General features: G+C 37.9%; 1 pseudogene; it reads right to left on the bottom strand.

The window, feature by feature from the left end:
* Positions 1-8,381: 8,381 nt before the first annotated feature.
* Positions 8,382-9,242, bottom strand: LOC102018936 (annotated as a pseudogene).
* Positions 9,243-9,471: the final 229 nt, after the last annotated feature.

The raw sequence follows: 9,471 nt of genomic DNA, 5'->3' as shown, positions 1-9,471 counted from the left end.
AACAATAGAAAAGAACTACCAAGAAAGGTAAGCAATTAAACAGAGGGGGAAAGTACAGAACCAACAGTGGGAAAATAACATGACAAGGATAAGTTAATACATATCAGTAATAACCATTAATGTAAACACCCTCAAGAAGCAGACTGGCAGAGTGGATCAAGAAACAAAATCTAACAATATGCTGTATACAAGAGTCACATTTAACTCAAAAGGAAATCCATAGACTGAAAGTCAAAGGATGGAAAACAATACTCCATGCATAGGAACCCCCAAAAAGCAGGAGTCATTATTCTGTTTGCAGACAAGGTGAACTTCAAACTACCAAGATCAAAAGAGATAAAGAAGGTCACTATATTCTTGTTAAGGGCAAACTGCAAGAGGAAGAGATAACAATCATAAATATATATGCACCAAATGTAGAAGCACCCAATCATATAAGGCAAACTTTAACAGACATGAAAAACAAAATAAGCAGTAATACAATCACAACAGAGGACTTTAACACCTCATTATCACAAAGAGATAGATTGACTAGACAAAAAATCAGCAAAGAAACAACAGAACTAACCCAAATTTGTGAACAAACGGATTTAGTAGACCTTTATAGAGTGTTCCACCCAACAACATCAGAATATACATTCTTCTCAGCTGCACATGGGCTGGTCTCTAAAATAGACCATATACTAGCACATAGAACATGCTTAAGGAAATGAAAAGAAATTCGAATTATCCCATGAATACTATTGGACCACAGTGCAATGAAATTAGAAATTAATGACAAAAGAAATCATAAAAACTCCATAAACACATGGAAATTAAATAACGCCCTCCTGAACAGCTAATGGGTCACAGAAGAAATTAAAGTAGAAACTAAACACTATCTACAATCAAATGAAAATGCAGATACAAACTACCAGAATCTGTGGGATGCAATGAAAGCAGTCTTCAGGGGGAAATTTATAGCAGTGGATTCCCACATCAAGAAAACAGAACAAACACAAATAAACAACCTTATGTTACACCTGAATCTTCTAGAGGAAGAAGAGCAAGTTAATCCTAAAGCCCAAAGAAGGGAGCAAATTATAAAGATCAGGGCAGAAATTCACTCAACTGAACTAAGAAACCAGTACAAAGAATTAATGAATCAAAGAGATGGTTCTTTGAAAAAATAAATAAAATTGATAAACCGCTAGCCAACTTTATCAGAAAAAGGAAAGAAAAAACTCAAATCCATGTAATAAGGAATGAAAGGGGTGATATCACTACAGATCCTGTAGATATTCAGAAGATCATCAATACCTACTTTGAAAATCTTTACTCTCATCAGATAGAAATGCAGAAGAAATGGACAGATTCCTAGATACATATGAATTACCAAAGCCGAATGAAGAAGATACAAAAATCTTGAATAACCCAATATCAGCCAATAAAATTGAAAATGTAATAAAAACCTTACCAACAACAACAACAAAAAAGCCCAGGTCCTCATGGACTCTCAGCTAATTCTACAAGAAATTTAGAGAAGATTTAATAACAATTCTTCTCAAACTCTTTAAAGAAATAGAAAGGGAAGCAATTCTCCCAAACTCATTCCTGGAGGCAAGTATTATCCTGATACCAAAACTGGAAAAAGAATTAACCAAAAAAGAGAACTATAGGCCAATCTCCCTAATGAACACAGATGCAAAAATTCTCAATAAAATACTAGCTAATAGAATGCAGCAAATCATCAAGAAGATAATACACCATGACCAGGTGGGATTCATCCCAGGAAGCAGGGATGGTTCGATATATGCAAAACAATCAATATAATACACCATATCAACAGAGATAAAGACAAGAATCATATGATCATCTCAATAGATGCAGAAAAAGCTTTTGATAAAGTCCAACACTTATTCATGATAAAATCCCTACAGAAATTTGGCATAGATGGACTTTACCTCAATCTGATCAAAGCCATCTATGACAAACCAACAGCCAACATCATACTAAATGCACAAAAACTGAAAGCTTTCACTTTAAAATCAGGAACAAGACAAGGTTGTCCACTGCCACCACTCCTATTCAACATAGTTCTGGAGACACTAGCCAGAGCAATTAGACAAGAGAAAGAAATAAAAGGAATAAAGATAGGAAAGGAAGAAGTGAAATTATCTTTACTGGCAGATGACATGATACTCTACATGGAAGACTCCAAAAATTCTACCAAAAGACTCCTAGAATTAATCAGCAAATTCAGTAGCATAGCTGGATACAAAGTCAACACTCAAAAATCAATAGTATTCCTATACACAAAAAACAAACATACTGAGAGAGAAATAAGCAAAACCATACCTTTCACAATAGCCTCCAAGAAACTGAAATACTTAGGAATTAATCTAACAAAAGAAGTAAAAGACCTACACAGTGAAAATTACACTACTCTGAAAAAAGAGATTGAAGAAGATATCAAAAAATCGAAAGATATTCCTTCCTCATTGATAGGAAGAACCAACATTGTGAAAAGGGCTATACTCCCAAAATTGTTACACAGATTCAATGCAATTCTGATGAAAATATCATTGGTATACCTCACAGACCTAGAGAAAACATTCCTAAAATTTATCTGGAACTGGAATAGACCTAGAATAGCAAAAGCAATCTTGGGCAACAAAGGCAAGGAGGTATCACAATCCCTGATTTGAAATTATACTACAAAGCTATGGTGATAAAATCACATGGTATTAGAAAGAAAACAGACCTGAAGTTCAGTGGAACAGACTGGAAGATGCAGACACAATCACAAAGACACTCAGCCACCTTATGTTTGACAAAGGGGCCAAACATGTTCATTGGAAGCAAGATAGACTCTTCAATAAATGGTGCTAGAAAAACTGGCTCTCCACTTGCCAAAGACTAAAACTAGACCCAAGCCTATCATCATGCACCAAAATAAAGTCCAAATAGCTTAAAGATCTAAATATTAAAACAGAAACACTAGATCTAATGAAAGAGAGAGTAGGTGGAAGTCTTGAAGACATAGGGCTAGGTAGAGAGTTCCTGAACAAAAACCAAACTGCACAGGAAATACTTCAAAGAATCAACAACTGTGATCTCATCTTATTGGCAAGTTTTTGTACATCAAAGGAAATCACCAACAGGTCGAAAGAAACCCACGAATTGGGAAAAAAACTTTAGCCAACTCTCCCTCAGATGAAGGACTCCTATCTACAACATATAAAGAATTAAAAAAAACCAGGCTCCCCAAAATTGAAAAACCCAATACAAAAATAGACATCTGAGATGAATACACATTTCTCACATGAAGAAACACAAATGGCAAATAAATACATGAAAAAATGTTAAACATCATTAGTCACTTGAGAAATGCAAATTAAAACAACAATGAGATTCCATTTCACCCTAGAAACAATGGCTATCATCAAGAAATCAACCCATAACAAATGCTGGAAGGACTGCGGGGTAAAAAGGAACTCTTCTCCACTGTTGGTGGGAGTGTAGACTGGTGCAACCACTGTAGAAATCAGTCTGGAGATTCCTCAGTAAACTAAGATTAGAGCTCCCATTCAACCCAGCTATTTCCCTCCTGGGTATGTTTCCAGAAGTTCTGAAAACATCATACCACAGCGATATATGTGCACCTATGTTTATAGCAGTGCAATTTGTAATAGCTAAATCTTGGAAACACTCCATATGTCCATCAGCTGTGGAATGAATAAGAAATATGTGGTATTTTTATACAATGGGGTATCACTCAGCTATAAAGAAAGATAAACTTGAGGATTTTATACATAAGTGGATGCAACTGGAGACCATACTCATAGTGAAATAAATCAGATTCACATGTGTAAACATCATATTTCCTCCCTACTATAAGAACCTGAAAGAGGGAATAAAATCTGAAAGGTACAATAGATATTTATTTATTTATTTATTTTATTTTATTTTTTTGGTTTTTCTCCGGTACCGGGAACCGAACTCACGACCTTGCACTTGCCAGGCAGGTGCTTTGCCGCTGAGCTAAATCCCCAGCCCCTACAATAGATATTGTGAAAGGGAAAATAAACTGCTCAAATAGGAAGGAGCAACTGGGATGAAGGAGGGGAGAGGAAAGAGATAGAAGGAAGAGGGGAAAATATGTATATGTATACATAGGATAGCTAAGATAATTGTACTACTAATATCTGTTGGTTTATTGAGAGGAATTGTTAATGTGTAATTGTTTGATGAATCTTGCATGCTTATATCTTGTTACACGTGCAACCACTTTGAAGGTGACACTATGTAATATAACCATTGTTAATATCCTATCCCCATGTTTGAAATTCTGTATCATTTTTATTGTTCTCTATGCTGTTTTGTTTATGTATTTGTTGTTATTATTTTCAGTGTTTTTTAATGAAAAACAATTTATATGTATATATAAGGATAGCTGGACTATGTGTACTGCTAATGTCTGTGGTTTATTGAAAGGAACAGTCAATGCTTAAAATTTTCTTTTTTTCTTGACAATGTTGCCTGCTTGAATTTGGTAATCAGAATGACTGATCTGAAAACAATAATATGCAGTATAAGAACTATTATTGAGCACCTACCATCTTGTATGGTGAAACTCTGCATCATTTCCAATGGTTATTTTTTTTTTTATTACTTGTCACTATCTTTGATTTTTTGATCAGTCTTACATTCTTATGTCTGGTGGACTGAACAACTTCGTTGAAGTAACAGTATGCAAAGTAGCAACCACTGTTAATTCCTATCATTTTGTTTTGGGGTCATGTATCATTTTAATTGTTTTTGTGTTGTTTTGATTTTGTCTTCATTGTTGTTTTGTTAGTTCTTTAAATTTTTAAAAGAAAAGTGAGTTTTAATTATATCTCAATTTTTACAATAAGACAAACAAATACAACAAAAAACAGGTAGCATGGAAAACAAAACAGAAAAGGAGAGAAATATTTTTTTAAATTATCTTGCCTAGAGAAGGAGCTGAATATTTATCTGCCACCTCCCAATGTTGTTGATTTTGAGGTATGTTAATCCCCTGAAATTTGTGGCTTTGGGTGTGGACTTCAGAAGTAAGGGAAAACCCTCAGCAAAGATTTGCAAGTCCAGACACTCAGAAGTTGGGTCCAGATAATTTCAGGAACTGTTCATATCACAAATGTAGACAATTCCCTATGGCTTGTGGATAAAGCTGTGAGCCTTGTGGGGCTATACGAGATGGACTTCTTGCCATTCTGTCCTCATGTGAGGCCCTGAACTTGAAAGTTGAAGCATTGCATGCAAGTTTTATAAGAAATGTTTAGAAATCATCATTTTGAGATTATGCATAGTTTTCTTAGCTGCAAACTGTGGAGATCAACCCTATCTAAGATGGCCATAACAAAAAGATGAGTATAGTGGCATCTTGGTACTTATTTTTACCAATAGGTTCTTGGAGGTGCTGTGAGTACCAAAAATGAAAGTACTAAATTGTTTTGGCTGGGAAGGGTAGTGAGTCATGTCAAAATGCATCAAGTACCAAACTAGACTAGTTTCAGAGCAATAGATTACCAAGGTGTGTCTGTAATAACAAGTGTTGGTGATGATGGGAATGGAACCCGCATTTCTGTAGAAAGAAAAAGACTGAATGCAAAGTTTAAGTAGCTCCAAGACTTATGGAAAAGCTGGAGAATTAGGCTTAAGAAGTAATAAGGCAAGACACACTATCAGAGCTAAAGCTAAAGTCCCAGTACACTGTAAGAGTTTCCATGGCAAGCCCCTCTGTAGTGTAGGCTTACTATGGTACACTCTCCTACAGTAATTTCTACATGCAGGCAGATAAGGAGGATTTTTCTTCAGGATTACCTGAGTCTAAACGTACACTCTTTCTTCTGTGAATCTGCATCTTTCGTGTAAACAAAAGGGGTATATGATGGCCAAAAGATAACTGTGAACAATGATGTCACAAAGGATTTGAACAGTGTTTGTACATGCCAGATGCAATATAAATGACACTATTATAAAATGCGGCCATAATCTGCAATCATATCTGCATGTCAAACTAATTGTTGAGGTTGCCAGGTAATTATATTTGTCAGGCACACTAGTTCGTGTTGAGCGGGTAAATGATTTACCCCCAGAGCCCATCTCCTCAAACCTTTACCCCTCCTGTCTGTGGACTGATCTCCAGCTGGTGTTTTCTGATCCGATATGTCAGCCTCCATTTCTGAAGCTTGGCCTTTGTTTTCACCCCATGGTTCTATGCATCATCAACTCTTCCTTACTTTTAGTCAGTTTCATCAAAGAACTTTTAATGTTAAGCCACTCCCAGAAAAGCTTATACTTTTTAGCCTCAAGATCCCTAAACTACTCTTAAAAGTTACTGAGAATGCCAAAGAGCTCTGTTTATATGGGTTATTTTTTAACAATATTAGGTACATTAGAAATTAAAACTGAAATTTAAAAAATTATTACTTAAAACAATGAAAGATTACATGTTAATGTAAACATGTCTTGGCTGGGCGTGGTGGCTCACGCCTGTAATCCCAGCACTCGGGAGGCTGAGGCAGGAGGATCGGTGCGAGTTCGAGACCAGCCTGAGCTACAAAGTGAGCCCAAGTCCGGCCTGAACTGCAAAGCGAGACCCTGTCTCAAAAAAAAAAAACCAAACAAACAAACAAACAAAATGTAAACATGTCTTTCTAAAATAACTTTTCAAAGCAAAAATTTTGTGGGACAGAGTGGCACCATTTCACATTTTTAATGAATCTGTTGAATGTCTGGCTTAAAAAATAGGTTCCCATATCTGCCTCTGCATTCAAACTGTTGCCATAGTATGCTGGAATACTCCACTGTTACTTATGAGAGAAGGAGTGGAAAGGCAATCATATCCTATCATTGTTATAAAAATAAGTTGACCTTGCAGATATCCTAGAAGGGGGACAACAAGGACCTCTCAGACTGCATCTCTGAGTACCACTCCCATTTTTGGTGCTCTTTATTTATTGCTCAGTTCCATATTTCTATCCAGTAAGACACTGCCAAACTGTCTTTCAAAAGTGGCTGTAACTTTTGCATCCACACCAGCAATGAATGAGGGTTCCTGTTGGTCCACATCCTCATCAACATAGGATGCTGATAGGTATGTAGTGGCATCTCATTGCTGTGGTTTGGATGAAGGTCTCCAAAAAGTCCATACATTAAATGTATGGTCCCCAGGATGGTGGCTTTGGGAGGTGTTGTGGATTGTTAGAAGGTGGATCCATATAAAAGGTCCTCAGGTCATGGAAGGCATGCCCTTGAAAGGGACTGTGAGACCACAGATGGTAGACTGGGAGCTATACAACCATGAACTAAAATGAATTTTTTTCTTTATAAATTAATTGCCTTAGGCATTTTGTTATAGTAATGCAAAGGTAACTAATATATTTGTTTTAATTTGCAGTTCCTTTATGATATAACTTTTCACATGTTTGGTAGAGCACCTTTTCACATGCTTATATCCCATCAGCATGTCTTCTTTGCTGAGGTGTCTATATTTTGCTGTATGTTATTTTATTTCACTTTGATATGTTGGACCTTTTTTAACTGTACAGAAACGACACCCAGGATTTGGAGGCAGATTTATTTTATGTCAAAGGACACTGATTGAAATCATTCCCAAAATATCAGGCTTGGATCTCTCGTGGTCTAGGGCTTACATGGGATAAGCAAGCAAGAAGCATAGATGCAAAATTGCTTGTCATTTGGGGATTGGTTCTTATAATATGCATCATAGTGACCAGCTATGCATCACAGTAACCAGCAATTTCTAAGAAACAAAAGTAACATGAAGTATAACCACAACTATTATGTGGGCAAGTACCAAACTGAAGTAGACTGGTGGTGTGTGTGTGGGGGGCATCTTCTGCTTCGCAAAGAACACATGTGCGTAAGTAAAAAATACAAGGGAAATGTAGGGTATTAGAAAAGAAATACAAGAGAAATCTGACATACGAAACCAAAAACCTCTGTTCTGTGAATTGAAATAAAGAGCTATTTCACTGATTACAAAAGTGTTTTTCCAATATTAAAGAGTCTTTAGATTCCAACACAGCACAACACTTTCCTTTAGTCACTCCTTGACAGGCATGACTCAATCTCACAGGACAGAGGAACAGTACAACCAACAGGTTACTGAGCCGTGTTCACTGGGGACAATGTCCATGAGGTATCATCATAAAACAATCCTTAGCCCTTCCACAAAGTCACCGTTTCAACTTTCCAGGAGACCCATCTCCATCTTTTCTCTCAGATGGCTTCCAGTGAGGTGCTCCCCTTTTGCAAAGCAGCAGTCAGGGTTCTAAAGGTGCTTTCTCACTGTTCTGTTTTTCCTCTGATAAAATCAGAAGTCCTTTCTAGAAAAATGGAGAAGGTCTCCTCTCTAAGGGTGGTGGAATTGGAAGAGGCTTGTTTAACTCTCCTCTGGGATAACCCTCTTCAGATCCTGCTCCAGATTTGGGAGAGGAAATAAAACTGACCATTGAAAGACCTTCAGGTGGGAGAGGCGGCCCTCTCTGATGCATCCTGAACAACTAGGAGTTTGTTTTTCTCTTCTGCTTCTTCTTCTTTTTTTTTTTTTTTTTAGTTTTTCTCCGGTACCGGGAACCGAACTCATGACCTTGCGCTTGCCAGACAAGCGCTTTTGCCGCTGAGCTAAATCCCCAGCCCCTCTCTTCTGCTTCTTGAGGAAACATTTTGAAATCCAGCAACCGTGTCTCAATCCAAGCAAGGATGGATGAAATGATGGGCAGCACGTAGCCAAATGGCCCTTGTGAGGAAAGCTTTGAGAGGTCTCTTTCGCAAGTGCAAAAGCGCTGGTCACTGCTGTCCTCAGCTATTGCCCACCAGTGGTGCAGTCTGCACACAGCATACCCAAGGATCCGTTTTTCCGTAACTGGGGAAACTGCCAAGAGGAGTGTGTGAAAATAAGAGTAGTAGTCATTCTGCACCACCTCCTTCTTGTTCTCAGTGTCTCCATTCACATTTGACTCTATTATCCACAGGAATGTTACAAATAAGACGCCAAAGGTGACAAACAAACAGAAAGTCCTCCTGACAGAGATACCTCTCTCCTCCTTTCCTTCCTAGGACTGGCTCCCGGCCCTGAGCTGCATGGGGTCGATGGAATGGACACCGAGCAGGCGCGCAGGCGCTCTGGCTCCCATGGGCACGCTCCGCACGTCTTCTGGAAGGGGCTTCATCCAGAGGAGGGTGAAACGAGCCTCTTCCAATTCCATCATGCCTAGAGAGGAGGCCTTCTCCATTTTTCTAGAAAGGAGGACTTCTGCTTTTATCAGAATCTTCTCAAAGGGGACCAGACCCAACCCAGGAGGGGAAGCGCAGCCCGCCGCTCACCACCAGCTGCCCCCTTTGCTGTCTTTTAAAATGGGTCATTGCTTTTTACAGTTGCGTTTTAAGAGTTCTTTGCACATTTTGGACATAAGT

Source organism: Chinchilla lanigera, unplaced genomic scaffold (assembly GCF_000276665.1).
Source record: "Chinchilla lanigera isolate Chin_1 unplaced genomic scaffold, ChiLan1.0 scaffold00019, whole genome shotgun sequence".
Lineage (NCBI taxonomy): Eukaryota > Metazoa > Chordata > Mammalia > Rodentia > Chinchillidae > Chinchilla > Chinchilla lanigera.
Note: the sequence above shows the minus strand (reverse complement) of the source record. Positions and strands in the feature narration are given on the sequence as shown.